This window comes from Panthera onca, chromosome X (genome assembly GCF_046562875.1).
Source record: "Panthera onca isolate mPanOnc1 chromosome X, mPanOnc1 haplotype 2, whole genome shotgun sequence".
In the NCBI taxonomy this organism is placed as follows: Eukaryota; Metazoa; Chordata; class Mammalia; order Carnivora; family Felidae; genus Panthera; species Panthera onca.
The window spans coordinates 42484373-42503200 of record NC_138357.1 but is presented as its reverse complement, the minus strand read 5'-3'; the positions used below and the strand labels follow the sequence as shown (position 1 = coordinate 42503200).

At 38.6% G+C, this 18828-nt stretch overlaps 2 pseudogenes across 4 annotated transcripts in view; one reads left to right on the top strand and one right to left on the bottom strand.

The window, feature by feature from the left end:
• The window catches only part of LOC145713732 (mesoderm-specific transcript homolog protein-like), a 189487-nt pseudogene extending 182400 nt beyond the window's left edge, over nt 1-7087 (bottom strand).
• The window catches only part of LOC145713608 (small ubiquitin-related modifier 2 pseudogene), a 158318-nt pseudogene that overhangs the window by 71354 nt on the left and 68136 nt on the right, over nt 1-18828 (top strand). The window lies entirely within an intron of this gene.

Sequence of the window (18828 nt, the reverse complement as noted above, 5' to 3'; positions counted from 1 at the left end):
CTTTCAAAAGTTAGAAATAAAACTCTGTTTAAATAAAGAGTTTAAGGATGTCTAAATTCCAAGAGGCACATTCTGACAAGTTACCAGCTTTTTTTATGGCTTCCTTGGTCTTTGCTTTATGAAAAAATGAAATTACAAAAACAGAAACTGTACCATTATCCATCTCAGTCTGTATGAAATAGGGAAAGAAATCAAATAGGATATTAACAGTGCAGAAAAGGAAAATGTTCTTTAGGAGGATTGTGCTGATCTTAAATGGGCTTCATACAGGTGTGCCTGAACAAGATAATGGCTGGTCCCCTCCAGCTGGCTATTTTCACATGGGAGAAGTGGTCTTAAGTAAGTGGATTTTTGCACACAGTATGTGCACAGGAAGTGAGATATGTGGAAGAGAGTGTTGATGTAGCCAGGGGTAAGCAGAGGGGCAAGGTGGTTGATGGTTATACTGTAGCAATGCCCAGGGACTATGTATGTAGGTCCAAGTCCCATAGAATTATGGGCTATAAAATCTAGCTGCAGGGCCCATTTCCAAAGCAAGGGGGCAGTACTTTTTCTGTCCTTGGGTAACAAAGTGTGACAGGGAACAAAGAAGGGAAAGGGGTAGACCAAATATTCAAACTGGACCACCAGTAACATTTGTAACATTTAAAGATTTCAGGGGCGCCTGGGTGGCTCAGTCGGTAAAGCATCCGACTTTGGCTCAGGTCATAATCTTGCGGTCCGTGAGTTCGAGCCCCGCGTCGGGCTCTGTGCTGACAGCTCAGGGCCTGGAGCCTGTTTTGGATTCTGTGTCTCCCTCTCTCTCTGACCCTCCCCCATTCATGCTCTGTCTCTCTCTGTCTCAAAAATAAATAAACGCTTAAAAAATTTTTTAATAAAAAATAAAGATTTCAAGCCAAGAGTTCACTTGGGGCCTTCTTGCCATATATAAGGGTTTATATCAACAAATAAACTGTTAAATAAAATCTTATCTCCAATTAACATGAAAAATCCACCTTCTTAATGAGCTGAAAGACCAGGTTCAGATCTAGAATACTGGGTATGTTCTAGTTATATATTTTTCCTATTTAGTTTATCAAGAAAATTTAAAAATGCAAATCTGTAAGTCATAGATATAATTCTGGAATAGTTTGTTGTGTGATGTTCAAGACTATATATCTGGATACCTGGGGTATCCAGGGATGCCCTTTGTTGGGCCTGGTGTAGAAGGAAGTCACAGGGCAGGAGATTATACAAGAGTATGAATTCGAGAAGGCTGGGGTTATTGGGAGTCAGTTTAGCGTCTGTCTTCCATACTTAGAGTACTCATAGTTCTATTTTAGTGATGTTAAAAGAGAGTGGGCCCTCCCACCTTGGGCCCCTGGTCCACATCGCAATCCCTAGGACTCAGCATGCCCCCCTTTTTAAGGCACTCTGAGATTCCTCGTCAGGAGACACTTCACATGCATATATGTGAATAGTGTAGCTTACTTGTTCCCTGTTAGCTGCATATAACCATCACCTTTTGGTTACCTCTGAGTCCTGGGAGTATAGGATTGACCATGTCATTCAACCCTCAGAAGCACAGACTCAGTAAAGAGGAACACCCAGGCCTTTTGGGGCTTGAGACATGGGGTCATTTGGGGAGCAAAATCAGGGCCTTAGGTATCTGTAGCATAATTAGGTGCAAGATCATGGACTCTGAGTATGTACACAAAAAAAGGCTTATCTCAAAAAGAGTTGTGTATGTGTCTTTAGTCTAATGTGAATCCCCTAAGATTCTTTTTTTTTTTAAATTTTTTTTTTCAATGTTTTTTATTTATTTTTGGGACAGAGAGAGACAGAGCATGAACGGGGGAGGGGCAGAGAGAGAGGGAGACACAGAATCGGAAACAGGCTCCAGGCTCCGAGCCATCAGCCCAGAGCCTGACGCGGGGCTCGAACTCACGGACCGCGAGATCGTGACCTGGCTGAAGTCGGACGCTTAACCGACTGCGCCACCCAGGCGCCCCTCCCCTAAGATTCTTAAGCCCACATAAGGACCTTTAATATATATTAACTACAGTTAATATATTAACTATATTAACACATAAATATCTGCACGCATATATATATATACACATATACATATGTGTATATATATATATATATATATATATATATACACACACACACACACGCATACATACATACACACACACACACACACCACCATCACCACCAACATGGCATGGACCAACAGAAACTAGGAGAGGGATGAAACAAACTACCCCTCAGAACCTCCAGAAGGAACCAATCCTGTGAACACCTTGACTTCAGACTTTGGGCCTCCAGAACTGTGAGAGAATAAATTTGTATTGATTTTTTTTAAGTTTATTCATGTATTTTTGAGAGAGTGGGAGCACATGAGTGGAGGAGGAGCAGAGAGAGAGGGAGACAGAGAATCCCAAACAGGCTCTGTTCTGTCAGCGCATAGCCTGACGCAGGGCTGGAATCCACAAATCCTGAGATCATGACCTGAGCTGAAATCAAGAGTTGGACGCTTAACGGACTGAGCCACCCTGGTGCCCCAGGACTTTATAATTTTAATCAGGCAGATTACTCCTCTGCTTAAAATCCTTCAGACCCATAAATTTGTATTGTTTTAAGTCACCTGGTTTGCAATAATTTTTGGGTTTTGGCAGCTCTATAAAACTAACACACCCTGGGCACTTGAGTGGCTCAGTCCGTTAAGCGTCTGACTCTTGATTTTGGCTCAGGTCATGATCTCATGATTTGTGGGTTCAAGCCCTGCATCGGGCTCTGAACTGACAGTGCAGAGCCTGCTTGGGATTCTCTCACTTTTCCTCTCTCTGCTCCTCCCCTGCTTGTATTGCCTCTCTCTCTCAAAATAAATAAACTTAGAAAACTAGCACATCCCTGCAAGAGATATTTGTGCATCACACCCCTGAGAATTCTAGTCTCTTCCTCAATCCAGATTTTACCATCATGTTCGGTTTACCTGCAACAGTACCAAGTCAGTGAATTAAGGCTGGTCCTACTGTAGGTGAAATTAGTTTTCCCACATTGCTCTAAACCAGTGGTTCTTAAACTTTAGTGTACTTCAGAAGCACCTGAAGGACTTATAAAACCCTGATGGCTAGCAGCCTACCTCCAGAATTTGATTCAGTAAGTATGAAGTGGGGTCTAAGAATTTGCATTTCTAACAAGTACCCAGTGATGCTGATGCTGCTTATCCACAGCAACTCAATAGTACCATTTGGTCTCCAGGCAAGCTAGGTGGTCCATTGGTTTCTTTCAATAAAATGCAGTAGAGGATAGACCACCATTTCTGCCATTACAGAAATTGCTTATAATGTTATATTTTAATTTATTTGAGGCTGCAATAAAATAATTTAAAATAGGCTTACCAAACAGTTGAAAGATACTCCTTTCAAAGAAAGTAAGGTGGTGGGCTAAAACAAATAGATACAAAGTTCTGAGTCAGTGTCATTTATGTAACAAAAAAATCTGCAACTTATTTATTTCAAACAAGCTTTTATTTTTAAAAAAGATTTTAATGTTTATTTATTTTTGAGAAATAGAGAGAAGAGACAGAGCACGACCAGGGGAGGGACAGAGAGAGAGGGAGACACAGAACCAAAAGCAGGCTCCAGGCTCTGAGCTGTCAGCACAGAGACCAACGCGGGGCTCAAACTCAGGAACCGTGAGATCATGACCTCAGCCGAAGTCAGACACTCAACTGACTAAGCCACCCAGGTGCCCCAAATAAGCTTTTATTTTTAATGCAAACAAATGTTGTCAAATATATCTGTAAAAGGTAAGAGTAAAGCCAGATGTCACTTAATATTATTTTGGGGTGATTAACTTCGAAACAAAACTAGTGGTTTGGGCTACTGAAAAGTAGAATATATGTGAAGAACAAATTCTTCTTTTGCCATCCATTTCTTCCTATGCCTTCCAACTGTAGGATGAAATAAGAGTCAATTAACAATTGTACACCATTAACATATACCAGTAACTTTCTAATATGAGTTAATCCTATGTACATCTACTGTCTCAACAAGGAGAAATGGAAACCATTTCTTGTAACTCAGACCCTTAAGATACCAGGGTGCACATGCTTCAATCATTTGATCACACCAGCTTCAAATCCCTCTTGCCCACCACTAACAAAACTTGCTTTTTTTTTTCTTTACAGGCCACTCTGATTTAAATACACCTTTCTACCTTAGAAGTCTGTGCTCTTTACACAAACCATATATCCCTTATACTCCCAGACCTTCAGTTTCCTTATCTGTAAAATGGGAATGAGGCTGTTATCAGACATCTGTAGCTGTGAAAATTTAGAAAGAGAGAAAGAGAGGTAGAGGGAAAGTGGGAGAAAGAGGTGGATAGGTGGAGGAAATATAAGCTAAGACTTAATTACCAATTCAGTGATAAGCAATCTTACTATGACAAATTTTCTTTTCTTTTGAATGTCATATGAAATACAAAAACCTAAACAGAACTAATAGTTGTGAATTAATCATGATCCTTTTTAATACTTTTGTAATCCTTTTAATACTTTTGTAAGGAGTCACCTCAAGAGGCATTGTTATTCCAAGAGACTACATTTCTGTGACCAAGTGATGAAGGCACAGCTTGTGCATGGCCTATCTGCTTTAGCTACTTCTTCTGGTGACCATTTTCTTAAAAAAATTATTGATCTCTAATGCAAAGTCTCATAAATCTCCCCTTTGTAGTAGTCTTTTTTTATTTTTTTAATGTTTATTTTTGAGAGAGAGTGGGGGGGAGGGGCAGAGAGAGAGGGAGACACAGAATCTGAAGCAGGCTCCAGGCTCTGAGCTGTCAGCACAGAGCCCGATGCAGGGCTCGAACCCATGAACCGTGAGATCATGACCTGAGCCAAAGTCAGACGCTCAACTGACTGAGCCACCCAGGTGCCCCATTCCCTCTGTAGTAGTCTTAAAGCTATGGACAAAGGACTTGTAGCTATGAATGAAGTACATTTCAGAATGTACTGTCTTCTATACTATCTAGTATATATTATTAACTTTTCAAAACTAAATTTCAACATTTTTTTCTTATTAGTTTACAGAAAAAATTTTAAAGCATAAAACTCTCAGTAACAAGTATATGTCAGAAATGGTTAGTTAATACTTAAGGCTCTACACTAATACCTGGATTCTACACAGTTGCCCCCTGCTGATTCCATATCAATTTCAAGTTTTTCTTCTGGTTCTTCACTTTCATCCTCTTCCACTTCCTTCTCCTCACATCCAGCTTCTTGGGCCTCTTCATCAGAGTTCTCATATTCAGTTGCTTCTTTAGTGAAGAAACTTATGTTCAGTTGCTTCTTTGTGACCAGAAAGTGGCAGAAAAAATAGCCCAATTTAAAATCAATAGTGGCATCCAGTATTCTGCCCTCAGAAGAATCTGTAGAATAGAAATATGTTTAAAAAAAAAGAGTAGCTGGGCACATTCCTACTAGTTGATAATAACACTTCTGTGGCCCTAGATTTATGCTGCTTGATAATTTTCTCTGTGACATTTCCCCCCTATTTCCAATAGATCTCATACCCTGTGCTGATGATTATTTTGGACCCTTGTTAGAAGATATAAGAATCACTTGGTCATCAGCATTTTGTATGTTTTTGTCAGAACTTCATTGGAAAATACATGTTTGATTTGAAGACAAATTCTATCATGAAGTTCATTGGTTCCTCACCCCTGAAAAGTGCTCCAGTACCATTTCATCATTTTCTCATATTATCTTACCAGGAGTCTACATTTTTAAAAGCCATCAACCAAACGTGAGGTATAGCAGTTGTTTGCCCTTTTCCTTCAGGCTCATTTTCCATTTTCTCCCAAGTACCTTCCTGAACACCTACTTCCCACTGACACTTACCTTCTCTGGGCTCATGAATTGCATTGATGAACTCAGGTCTCAGCTCTCTTATCAAACAGGCTGATAGAAATTAAACTTTTTCTCAAGACTGTAAATATCTTTATACAATTAGTACATTCAGCCTGAAGTTTTTTTTTTTTAAACATTGACCTGTTGCTTAGTCGCCTGAGGCAAGCACAAAGAGTGGCCTGCAAGTAAGCCAGCTGTGCCAATAGAAGTTACAAGAACCTGAAGATGTTGCCTCCATTCATGACCACCGTCTCCTCAGGTGCATAGGCCCCAGCTTTCCTATAAGTGGCAGCATCACCCAATACTTTGCCCTCCCAGACCTTGACCTCCACCAGTTCTGTCTTCTGGGCTGTAGCCCTCTCTGCGGGTTCTTCCAGTTCTCAGGGTCAGGTGCCCTCTGCCAGGTACCTTCCCTCCCAGACCTTGGCTCCTGGAATTTTACCTGACCCCTTATCGGTCCTTCACCTCTCAAGGCACCAGTCCATCGGCAGGGTCATTGGGCTCCCTGGAGTGGCACCTGACCACCATACAGCCTGTGTGGGGCTGGACCAAGAAGGATATGGTTGTTATAATGACTATGATATGAAAGGGAATGGATCAAAGCTTTGATTAGGAGCCAAAACTGTGCCATAGGAAACTCAAAGATGCGCCTTCCTTACCTTTCTTCTCTTCCTCTTTGTTCAAATAATTCTCATTCTCTTCCTCAAAGTTGTCATCCTCCTCTTCTTCATTGTCCTCCTCTTCTTCCTCATCTTCCTCATTCTCCTCCTCTTTTTCTACCCCCTCCTGATCTCCTCCCTTCCCTTCTTCCTCCTTTTCATCATCGTCCTCCTCTTTTTCCTCTTCCTCGTCCTCATCGTCTTCCTCATCTTCCTCTTCCTCTTCCTCTTCAATTTCCTCCTCCTCTTCTTCCTCCTCTTCTTCCTCCTCTTCTTCCTCCTCTTCTACTGGTTGTATATCCCAATTCCCCTGGACTACAGGCTGAGCAGCCTCCTGCCCACCCTCCTCCTCCTCCCAAAGGGCTTGAACAGCTGCCTGGAAATCCCTAGGGGCTGCGGCCCTTGCAACTCCACCCCCCAATTCTGCAGGCACTGCACCATGCCTGATGGATCCAGGATCCTGGCCCACCTCAACACCGGCTCCCATCTGGCCACCTGAGATTAGGCCTTGATTCTCTGTGGCAGACATGGCAGAACAGATACACCAGTCAGTGCCTCAACTGTAGAAGTGATCTGGCCCCTTAACAAAATTGGCAAAGATGGCGACCACAGAGTTGAGGCTGTTGGCAGCAGTGCCTGCTGGGAGGTGATGGAGGCAGCAGAGAAGATGGCGGCAGAGGATACAGCAGTCTATGGTGCCTGTGGAGGCCCTGCAACAGAGTGGTTGTAGAAGTAGGGTATGGGGGTTGAGAGGGGTGCCTGTGAAGAGCAGCCAATTGAAACTACACCTGAGGCAGTGTTGGACAAGGTGGGAAGTAATCCATTGGGCTGGTGACAGGAGGCAGAGCTTCGAAACGTCAACAAAGGATTGCCCCGCCCCCCTGCCATTGCAAGCTCTAAATTTATTTGCTGAAAGGTAAAGATTGACATGCTTGGGGTCCAATGAATTTTCAAGACCCTCAGCTTCTAGAGTTTCTGTCCTTCCCTTTCCTTTGAGACCTCAGAGTCCTGGATTACCTTTTAAGCCCATGCGTGTTCTGTCCTTTTAATTCTACCAAATTCTAGAAAAACTAAAGTGTTCCAATATGGAGGCACTCTGCTGCATAGGGTAAATTGTTCCTTGAGTTCCACTTGGGTCAGCTTGTGCCAATAGGGAAGGTTCATAAAAAATTGTATAGTTCAGGTCTTAGCAATTGTAAAAACCTACCAGAAGGGAAAGAAAAGAGAATTTGGACGTTTTAACATTATTAAAGCTATTTAGAAAAAAAAATACAATTGAAATAGATGCAGTCAGAACAGACAGTTGAAGAGATGTTAAAAATCAGAGCCAGATGGTGTTTAAATTAATAGTGTTAAATATACTTCAAGCCTCCAAAGAACTAATAAATAAAGATACTCCTTTTAAAGGCCAGGCTAAGCATGAAGTCAGGCCTCCTAGAATGATTTCTGAGTCAACTGCCCAAGACTTTTTTTTGCATTCAGCCCCACTTAGCCAAGATCTGAAGTGTAAACAATTCTTAAAATTATGAAGAAATCAACACCTATTTTATTCTGAATGCATTTACCATTGTTACCAGGCTAGAAGCACCAAGAAAGAATTCCTGATGAATCCTCTGGGTTTAGACATACTCCTCCTTATCCCAGTTATGTAGCAACAACTCATATCTCTGCATGGTAATCAGAGTCAACTTACCCCACTACCATATAAATTTCTTTCTTTGCCTACTGGTCCTCTGCCATGAGGAGACTAAAGTGACCAGGTGGTAGTTGTAGCTTCAAGTTCAGTAGAACCCAACTTGATTCCCTTACCAGAAGCAGCCTCTCCTGGGACCCAGAACATTTACTATGGCAGACCCTAAAGTTTAATAGACATTTCCTTCTTGTAAACATCCTTGCTAAATGGTTCTACTCCATGATCAAATTGTGTATATCCCAATTGTCATAGAAACCAGAAGGTCACTATGATGTGTGAACTGTTGACAGCTTTCTATGGTCATCAAAATGTGAAAATTGATTTTCACAGTGAGAGCCATAGTCCATACTTCAGCCACTTACACCTTCCAATAGAAAGATTGAATAGACATTATTAAAGACAGGAAGCTCACCAAGGTGTAGTGTGGAGGAGAAAACTTCAGATAATGGGTTAGGTAGATAGTCCATATAGGGTGGGTAGCAGATATGGTTTCCTTTCAAAAACACAAACCACTGGGATTCCAATCTTATAATGTAACTTCCTTAGAGACTAGCATAACTGTTGCTACATTAAATAGCAATCTCAAAGACAACATAGCCCCAAATATACACCCATCACTTGGTTGACTCTAGAGTTTGGCAGATAAGGAAAATAAGTCTCAAAAATGGGGAAAATTCAAACAGATCTGAGACTGATTATCTTCAGTAAATGCCTCAGGTCTCAATCATATGCCAGAAAGCTCAGGCTGCCTCCCTCCACTTCCGAACAAACCACAAACTGAATGGCAAGTCACCTAAAATCCCTACTATCATATCCTGATATTAATCACTTTGTGGCAGTCCATACCTCTGCTCCATATCTCATTTCCAGACATAATATACTACATGCTGTCAGTATAAAAATTTGTCATATCGATTGAAAGATTATCCTGTTCTTTCATAGGCATATAAAGTTTGTCCTCCGATTCATGGGCTTAAAATAGCACTATTATTCCTCATGATGCTGAAAATGTAGGAATGTATGAATGAAGTGGTAGAAAAATATTAGATGATAGATGTGATTTTAATGAAAAGGCAGTTTTTGAGTAATATATGGAAGTCAGTTTCTATTATGATAAATATCCTCCAAGTAGCAAGTGAAGATTTTCTGGTAACAACAATACCTAGGGCTCCAATGAATCCAGGAATGTCTGTGTAGATGGAGTGCCCAGGAAATCTTGGTCACATAGGTATAATATTGGAAAGTATAAAGAAAGGTAAACAACATGCTGAGCTGTTTCCAAAGTCAATAGTTTGTAGCTGTTTCCAAAGGCAATCTTTGAAACAATGTACATGAGGATGGCAGCAAAGATAAAAATGATTCTTGGAAAGACAAATCCATTTTTGACAAAGTGCCCTGTGCCCTAGTGATCATAGAGACACAGTGTGAGGCTATCACAGTTTGGAACTTATGCTCCTAAAGCAAAGGAACCCCTAATACTGCCAATGGATGGGGATGCTCAGAGATCATTATCACAGAATGGTGATAAGCAATGAATCAAAAAATAAAAATGTATATGAGGCTGGTGATGAACTGATAAAGATATCATTAGTGGGGAAAGTGAAACACAGTCTCTGTCATATTGGATTATTTAGGTTAGAAAAACAGAGCTGTAGTGTGGCTCAGCTTTCTTGGATTAAAAAGCAAAGTGGAAGAACTTTCTGTGTTCATGCCTAAGGATTCTACTACATGAAGAAGCCATCTTAATTCCCAGATGGCACATGGATCAGAATTAAACCTGGAAGCAAAATAAATGAAGGTCATTGTCAGGTTCTTAGTGGGGATAAATATAAGACAAATATTAAGGATCATTATTGAGCCTCTATAGTTTGTCAAAAGAACAATATGGTGGAGTGGTTGCATGTTTAAGGTTTCCATCAGAAAAAAAAGGCAGATGTGGGTTTCAGTCTCAAGAGTTGCAACTTATAAATTATATAATTTAGTATAATCTTTAACCTCTGTAAAATTAGCTTTCTTATCTTTTGAATAGGGATAATATTAATGGTAACATTATAGTTGATGAAAGTACATAATATAACATACGGAGAGAATAGCCATGAACATTCTTTTAAAATAAAGTAATGGCAAAAAGGTTTAAAATCAATAATCTAATTGTGTACATTAAGAAGCTATATGAAGAGGGGCGCCCAGGTGGCTCAGTCGGTTGAGTGTCTGACTTTGGCTCAGGTCATGATCTCACAGTTTGTGGGTTCGAGCCCCGCATCGGGCTCTGGGCTGACGGCTCAGAGCCTGGAGCCTGCTTCGGATTCTGTGTCTCCCTCTCTCTCTCTCTGCCCACCCCCACTCATGCTCTGCCTCTCTCTGCCTCTCAAAAATAAAGAAATGTAATAAAAAAAGAAGCTATATTAAGAAGAGCAAATTAATAACAGAGTTAGTGTAAAGAAAGAAATTATATAGCTAATAAGCATATTATCAGTTTTCTGATAAGCTAACATTATTTGTTTTCTTGTGAAAATAAATAAAATTCATTAAGCCCTGCTTGAATAATCAGGGAAGACAGAAAATACTAATTACCAATATCAGGAATGAAAGAGGGGATATATCTACAGATTTCTTAAACACTCAAATAATAAAAAAGAACATATGAATGATTTTATGCCAATAAGTTTGATAACATATGAAATAGACAAATTCCTTGGAAAACACAATTTTAGAAAACTAACACAAGGATAGAAAATCATAGCAGTTGTGTATCTATAAAACTTTGAATCTCTAGGGACACCTGGATGGCTCAGTTGGTTAAGCATCTGACATCAGCTCAGGTCATGATCTCACGGTTCATGGGTTCAAGCCCTGAATCCAGCTCTGTGCTGACAGCTCAGAGCCTGGAGCCTGCTTCACAGATTCTGTGTCTCCCTCTCTCTTTGCCCCTCCCCCACCCACACTCTGTCTCTTTCTCAAAAATAAAGTAAACATTTAAAAAATTTGAATTTCTAATTTTAGAAATGTTTCCTGGTAATGGTACATGGAAAGGGAACTGAGGTAGAGCCCAGTGGACTTCATGCGTAGGAGAGAGCTAAGCAGCTAAGGAAACTAAGGTGACTACAGATCGTAGAACAGAATACACAAGAGAAATCTTCATAGAGAGAAACTAATAATTTCTATAGAAAGTCCCTTGAATATTAAGAATTGTAACCAGAACATGTACATGAAACTACCCCAAGCTGACAAAAAAAAAAAAAAAAAAATCAGAAGTATTAGAGAATGCTTTCTAGTGCTCACACAGGAGAGGGAAAAAGTATCTCTCCCCACCAACCAGACTGGAAAAACTTTTATAATTCACTGGGTATTTGGCTGAATACACAGGAAAGTCTTGCCTCAGTAACAAATGATTAGCCTTGGATGGAGAATAGCTCCAAATCCACCATACAGAATCACAAAAACAATTCCTGAAATAATCAAATTGTTCCCAAGTAACTTAAATGTATCTTAAAGAAAATTCAAGGGTATGTATGGGAATATAAAAATATCCAACAGCCACTAAGGTAAATTGCACATCTGACATCCATTTAATAATTAATTAGGCATTCAGTGGTCCAAGAAAACACAATCCATAATGAGGAGAATAATAATTACATCCAAACCAACTCAGAATTGGCATTAGAAGAATTGTTATATCCATATTCCTTATATTAATTAGATAGAGATGTGGAAGATATTTTTTTAGTGGAAATCAAAATCCTACAGATGAAAACTATCATGTTTGAGATGAAAAATACAATGGATCCCAAACCAAAACCCCACCAAGTTATTTTGTGAACATCAACAAAGTGATTCTAAATTTTATGTGGAGAGGCAAAAGATCCAGAATAGCCAACACAGTCTTGAAGAACAAAGTTGGAGGGCTGACAGTACTGGACTTCATGACTATATAAAGTTTCAGTACTTTAGAAATTATGTTATTGGTGAAAGTATAGACAAAGGACCAATAGAACAGAATATAGAGTCCAGAAATAGACCCCCATACATGTAGTGAACTAAGTTTTGACAAAGGAGCAAAAGCAATACAATGGAGAAAAAATACTCTTTTTCAAAAAATGATGCTGGAGCAACTGGACATTCAAATGCAAAAAAAAAAATGAATCTAGATTTAAAAATTAATTCAAAGTTAATCATAGAACCAAATGTAAAATGCAAAACTATAAAATCCTAAAAGATAACATAGGAGAAAATCTAGGTGACCGTGGGTATGGCAATGACTCTATGCATGTAAAACCAAAGGCACGAACCATGAAAGAAATAATCGATAAGCTGGAATTCCTTAAAATTAAAAACATCTCAAAAAAATAAATAAAATTAAATAAAATTAAAAACATCTCTGCAAAAAAAATTATGAAGAGAATACGAAGACAAGTCACAGAGTAGAAGGAAGTATTTGTAAAAGACATATCTGATAAAAAAAACCATTATCCAAAATATACAAAGAACTCTTAAAACTCAACAATGAGAAAATGAACAACCCAATTTTAAAACTTGGACAAAAGACTTGAACAAAAGACTTAAACAGACACCTCATCAAATAAGATTAACAGATGGCAAATAAGGATATGAAAAGATGCTCAACATTAATATGTCATTAGGGAATTGCAAACTAAAACATGAAGAAACACAACTATACATCTATTAGAATGGCAAAAATTCCATATGTTGACACCACCAAGTACTGGAGAGAATGTGAAGCAACAGTAACTCTCATCTGTTGGCTGTGGGAATGCAAAATGGTATAAATATTTTGGAAGACAGTTCAGCAGTTGCTTGGAAAGCTAAACATACTCTTACCATGCAATCCAGCAATCATGCTCCTTGGTATTTACAGAAATCAGGTGACAATTTATGTCTACAAGAAAACCTGCACACAGATGTTTTTAGCAGCTTTCTTCATAATTTCCAAAACTTGGGATCAACCAAGATGTCCTTCACTAGGTGAATGGATAAATAAACTGTACCAGTCGGAGGACAGGGGACAAACAAACTCAGTATGTTCTGCTGAATTCTTTTGTGGATCTAAAATGATCTTAAAAATAAAGTCTATTTAAAGAACAACAACAAAAAAACAAAATGAGTATAAATAAGCAAACAAACAAAATCCTATTTGGTGGGATTGATAGTAGATTATACTGGCAGAAGACAAGATAATGACTGAGGATACAGCAATAAACTACACAAAATGAAATACAGAGGAAAAAAATCTTAAAAATATGAAAATAGCATCATTGATATATTGGACAACTTCACGTGGCAAAATATATATGCGATTAGAGTTTCTGAAGTGGGGACAGAACTATATTTGAAGAAATAATGGCTGAAATTTTTTGCAAATTTTATGTAAACTATAAATCCATGAATCCAATTTACTGTTTCTTGTGCTTTGGGTTTGTTGAGACTCTTGGATTCATGGATTTATAGTCTCAACAAACCCAAAACACAAGAAACATAGAGTAAATTTCAACAAGGTATATAATAATGTAGTTGCTCACATTAAGTGATAAAGAATAATCTTAAAATAGAGGGGGCAAAAACATATTGTATACAGAGGAACAAGGAGAAGATGCCATCAAATCTTTCATTGGAAACAGTGCAAGTGATAAAATGGTGTAGTAATACCTTTAAAGTACTTTAAAAATTTTCAACCAAGCATTTTATACACAACAAAAATCCTTTTAACAGGAAGAGAATTTATCACCAGGAAACCCACACTGTAAGAAATGTTAAAGGAAGTTTTGAGGTCAAAAGAAATTGATAACAAATGGAAATCTAGATCCACACAAAGAATTAAAGAGCACCAGAAATGGTAATGACCTGGGTAATATGTAATTTTTCTTTTATATATCATTATGTAAAAGATAACTGTTTAATCAAAAATAATAACAGGGGCCCCTGGGTGGCTCAGTCAGTTAAGTGTCTGATTTCAGCTCAGGCCATGATCTCACAGTTGGTGAGTTGGAGTCCCGTGGCAGGCCTGCTTCAGATTCTGTGTCTCCCTCTCTCTCTGCGCCTCCCCTACTCATGCTATGTCTCTCTTTCTCAAAAGTAAATAAATATTTTTTAAAAATATTTAAATAGTAAATAAATATTTTCTCAAAAGTAAATAAATATTTAAAAAAATAACATTGTCTTGAGGGTTTATAAAATATGTATAAATAAATGTATGACAACAAATAGCATTAAGGCTGGGAGGGGAGAGATGAAAGTATACTATTGTAAGATTCTTATGATGTATATGATATAGTATAATATCACTTGAATGTAGACCATTATAAGTTAAAGGTACATATTATAATCCCTAAAGCAACAACTACAATAACAAAACAGTTATAGCTAAGAAGGCAACAAAAGAGTTAAAATGAAAACATAAATATAATCTGGAAAAAGGCAGAATAAAAGTAAAATGGGAACAAGGAATGGACTGGACAAATAGAAACCAATAACAAGATGATAGACTTAAACGTAACTATATCGATAACTACATAAATGTTAATAGTCTAAACACCCCAATTTAAAATGCAAAGATTGTCAGGTTGTACAAAAAAGCAAGACTCAGCTACATGCTGCCTACAAGAAATAGTTTATTTTTTTAGGGGCACCTGGGTGGCTCAGTCGGTTAAGCATCTGACTTCAGCTCAGGTCATGATCTCACAGTTCATGAGTTTGAGCCCCGATATATATATAGCCCCTATATATAGATTTATATATATATATATATATATAAATGGTATTTATTACCATTTTGTGACTTGTTTTGTGGCTGTTTCTATAGATTTTCTCTGATCGTCTTGCTGTCTTCCATGGTTTGTTGGCTTTCTTTAGTGGTCTGCTTGGATCCCTTTCTCTTAATTCTTTTCATATCTATTACTGGTTTTTGATTTGTGGTTACCATTAGGTTTATATATAATATCTTCTGAATATAGCTGTCTTTATTAAGATTATGGTTGCTTACGTTTAAACCCATTCTTTACTCTTCTCCCTCTAATGTTTTAAGTATATGGTGTCATATTTTACATTTTCTTATTTTATGAATCCTTTGCCTGATTTTTACAGAAATATTTATTTTTACTGATTTTTTTTTTACTTTTCATACTCTAATATATGAGCTTCCTTTCCACTCAAAGAATCCCCTTTAATATTTCTTATAGGGCTGGTTTAGTGGTCATGAACTCCTTTAGTTTTTCTTTGAGAAACTCTCTCTCCTTCTATTCCGAATGATGGTCTTGCTAGATAGAGTGTTCTTGGCTGCAGATTTTTCCCTTTCAACACTTTGAACATATCATGCCACTCCCTTCTGACCGGCAAAGTTTCTCCTGAAAAATCTCCTGATGGCCTCATAGGGTTTCTTGTTGTTTTTATTTATTTATTTATGTTTTTATTATTTTTTAATATGAAATTTTTGTCAAATTGGTTTCCATACAACACCCAGTGCTCATCCCAAAAGGTGCCCTCCTCAATACCCATCACCCACCCTCCCCTCCCTCCCACGCCCCATCAACCTTCAGTTTGTTCTCAGTTTTCAAGAGTCTCTTGTGCTTTGGCTCTCTCTCCCACTCTAACCTCTTTTTTTTTTTCCTTCCCCTCCACCATGGGTTTCTGTTAAGTTTCTCAGGATCCACATAACAGTGAAAACATATGGTATCTGTCTTTCTCTGTATGACTTATTTCACTTAGCATCACACTCTCCAGTTCCATCCACATTGCTACAAAGGGCCTATTTCATTCTTTCTCATTGCCACATAGTATTCCCTTGTGTATATAAACCACAATTTCTTTACCCATTTGCCAGTTGATGGACATTTAGGCTCTTTCCATAATTTGGCTATTGTTGAGAGTGCTGCTATAAACATTGGGGTACAAGTGCCCCTATGCATCAGCACTCCTGTATCCCTTGGGTAAATTCCTAGCAGTGCCATTGCTGGGTTATAGGGTAGGTCTATTTTTAATTTTTTGAGGAACCTCCACACTGTTTTCAAGAACGGCTGCACCAGCTTGCATTCCCACCAACAGTGCAAGAGGGTTCCCGTTTCTCCACATCCTCTCCAGCATCTACAGTCTCCTGATTTGTTCATTTTGGCCACTCTGAATGGCATGAGGTGATATCTGAGTGTGGTTTTGATTTGTATTTCCCTGATGAAGAGCGACGTTGAGCATCTTTTCATGTGCCTGTTGGCCATCTGGATGTCTTCTTTAGAGAAGTGTCTACTCATGTTTTCTGCCCATTTCTTCACTGGATTATTTGTTTTTCAGGCGTGGAGTTTGGTGAGCTCTTTATAGATTTTGGATACTAGCCCTTTGTCCAATATGTCATTTGCAAATATCTTTTCCCATTCCGTTGGTTGCCTTTTAGTTTTGTTGATTCTTTCCTTTGCTGTGCAGAAGCTTTTTATCTTCATGAGGTCCCAGTAGTTCATTTTTGCTTTTAATTCCCTTGCTCTTGGGGATGTGTCAAGTAAGAAATTGCTGCGGCTGAGGTCAGAGGTCTTTTCCTGCTTTCTCCTCTAGGGTTTTGATGGTTTCCTGTCTCACATTCACGTCCTTTAACCATTTTGAGCTAATTTTTGTGAATGGTGTGAGAAAGTGGTCTAGTCTCATCCTTCTGCATGTTGCTGACCAGTTCTCCCAGCACCATTTGTTAAAGAGACTGTCTTTTTTCCATTGGATACTCTTTCCTGCTTTGTCAAACATTAGTTGGCCATACTTTTGTGGCTCTAGTTCTGGGGTTTCTATTCTATTCGATTGGTCTCTGTGTCTGTTTTTGTGCCAATACCATGCTGTCTTGATTACAGCTTTGTAGTAGAGGCTAAAGTCTGAGATTGTGATGCCTCCTGCTTTGGTCTTCTTCTTCAAAATTACTTTGGCTATTCGGGGCCTTTTGTGGTTCCATATGAATTTTAGGATTGCTTGTTCTAGCTTCGAGAAGAGTGCTGTGTAATTTTGATTGGGATTGCATTGAATGTGCAATCCATAGCTTTGGGCAGTATTGACATTTTAACCATATTTATTCTTCCAATCCTTCAGCACGGAATGTTTTTCCATTTCTTTATATCTTCTTCAATTTCCTTCATAGGCTTTCTATAGTTTTCAGCATACAGATCTTGTACATCTTTGGTTAGATTGATTCCTAGGTATTTTATGCTTCTTGGTGCAGTTGTGAATGGGATCAGTTTATTTGTCTTTCTGTTGCTTCATTATTAGTGTATAAGAATGCAACTGATTTCAGTACATTTATTTTTTATCCTGCGACTTTGCTGAATTCATGTATCAGTTCTAGCAGACTTTTGGTGGAGTCTATCGGATTTTCCACGTATAATATCATGTCATCTGTAAAAAGTGAAAGCTTGACTTCATCTTTGCCAATTGTGATGCCTTGGATTTGCTTTTGTTGTCTGATTGCTGATGCTAGCACTTCCAACCCTATGTGAAACAACAGCGGCGAGAGTAGACATCCCTGTCATGTTCCTGATCTCAGGGGGAAAGGTCCCAGTTTTTCCCCATTGAGGATGATATTAGCTGTGGCTTTTCATAAATGGCTTTTATGATGTTTAAGTACGTTCCTTCTATCCTGACTTTCTCGAGGATGTTTATTACGAAAGGATGCTGAATTTTGTCAAATGCTTTTTCTGCATCGATTGACAGGATCATATGGTTCTTATCTTTTCTTTTATTAATGTGATGTATCACACTGATTGATTTACGAGTGTTGAACCAGCCTTGCAGCCCTGGAATGAATCCCACTTGATCATGGTTAATAATTCTTTTTATATGCTGTTGAATTCAATTTGCTAGTATCTTATTGAGAATTTTTGCATCCATTATTCATCAGGGATATTGGCTTGTAGTTTTCTTTTTTGGCTGGGTCTCTGTCTGGTTTAGGAATCAAAGTAATGCTGGCTTTATAGAATGAGTCTGGAAGTTTTCCTTCCCTTTCTATTTTTTGGAATAGCTTGAGAAGGATAGGTATTATTTCTGCTTTAAATGTCTGGTAGAGGGGCTCCTGGGTGGCTCAGTCGGCTCAGCGGCTGACTTTGGCTCAGGTCATGATCTCACGGTCCGTGAGTTCGAGCCCCGTGTCGGGCTCTGTGCTGATAGCTCAGAGCCTGGAGCCTGTTTCGGATTCTGTGTCTCCCTCTCTCTGACACTCCCCTGTTCATGTTCTGTGTCTCTCTGTCTCAAAAATAAATAAACGTTAAAAAAAAGTTTAAAAAAAAATAAATGTCTGTTGGAATTCCCCTGGGAAGCCATCTGGTCCTAGACTCTTATTTGTTGGGAGATTTTTGATAATTGATTCAATTTCTTCGCTGGTTATGGGTCTGTTCAAGCTTTCTATTTCTTCCTATTTGAGTTTTGGGAGTGTGTGGGTGTTTAGGAATTTGTCCATTTCTTCCAGGTTGTCCAGTGTGTTGGCATATAATTTTTCATAGTACTCCCTGATAATTGCTTGTATTTCTGAGGGATTGGTTATAATAATTCCATTTTCATTCATGATTTTATCTATTTGGCTCATCTCCCTTTTCTTTTTGAGAAGCCTG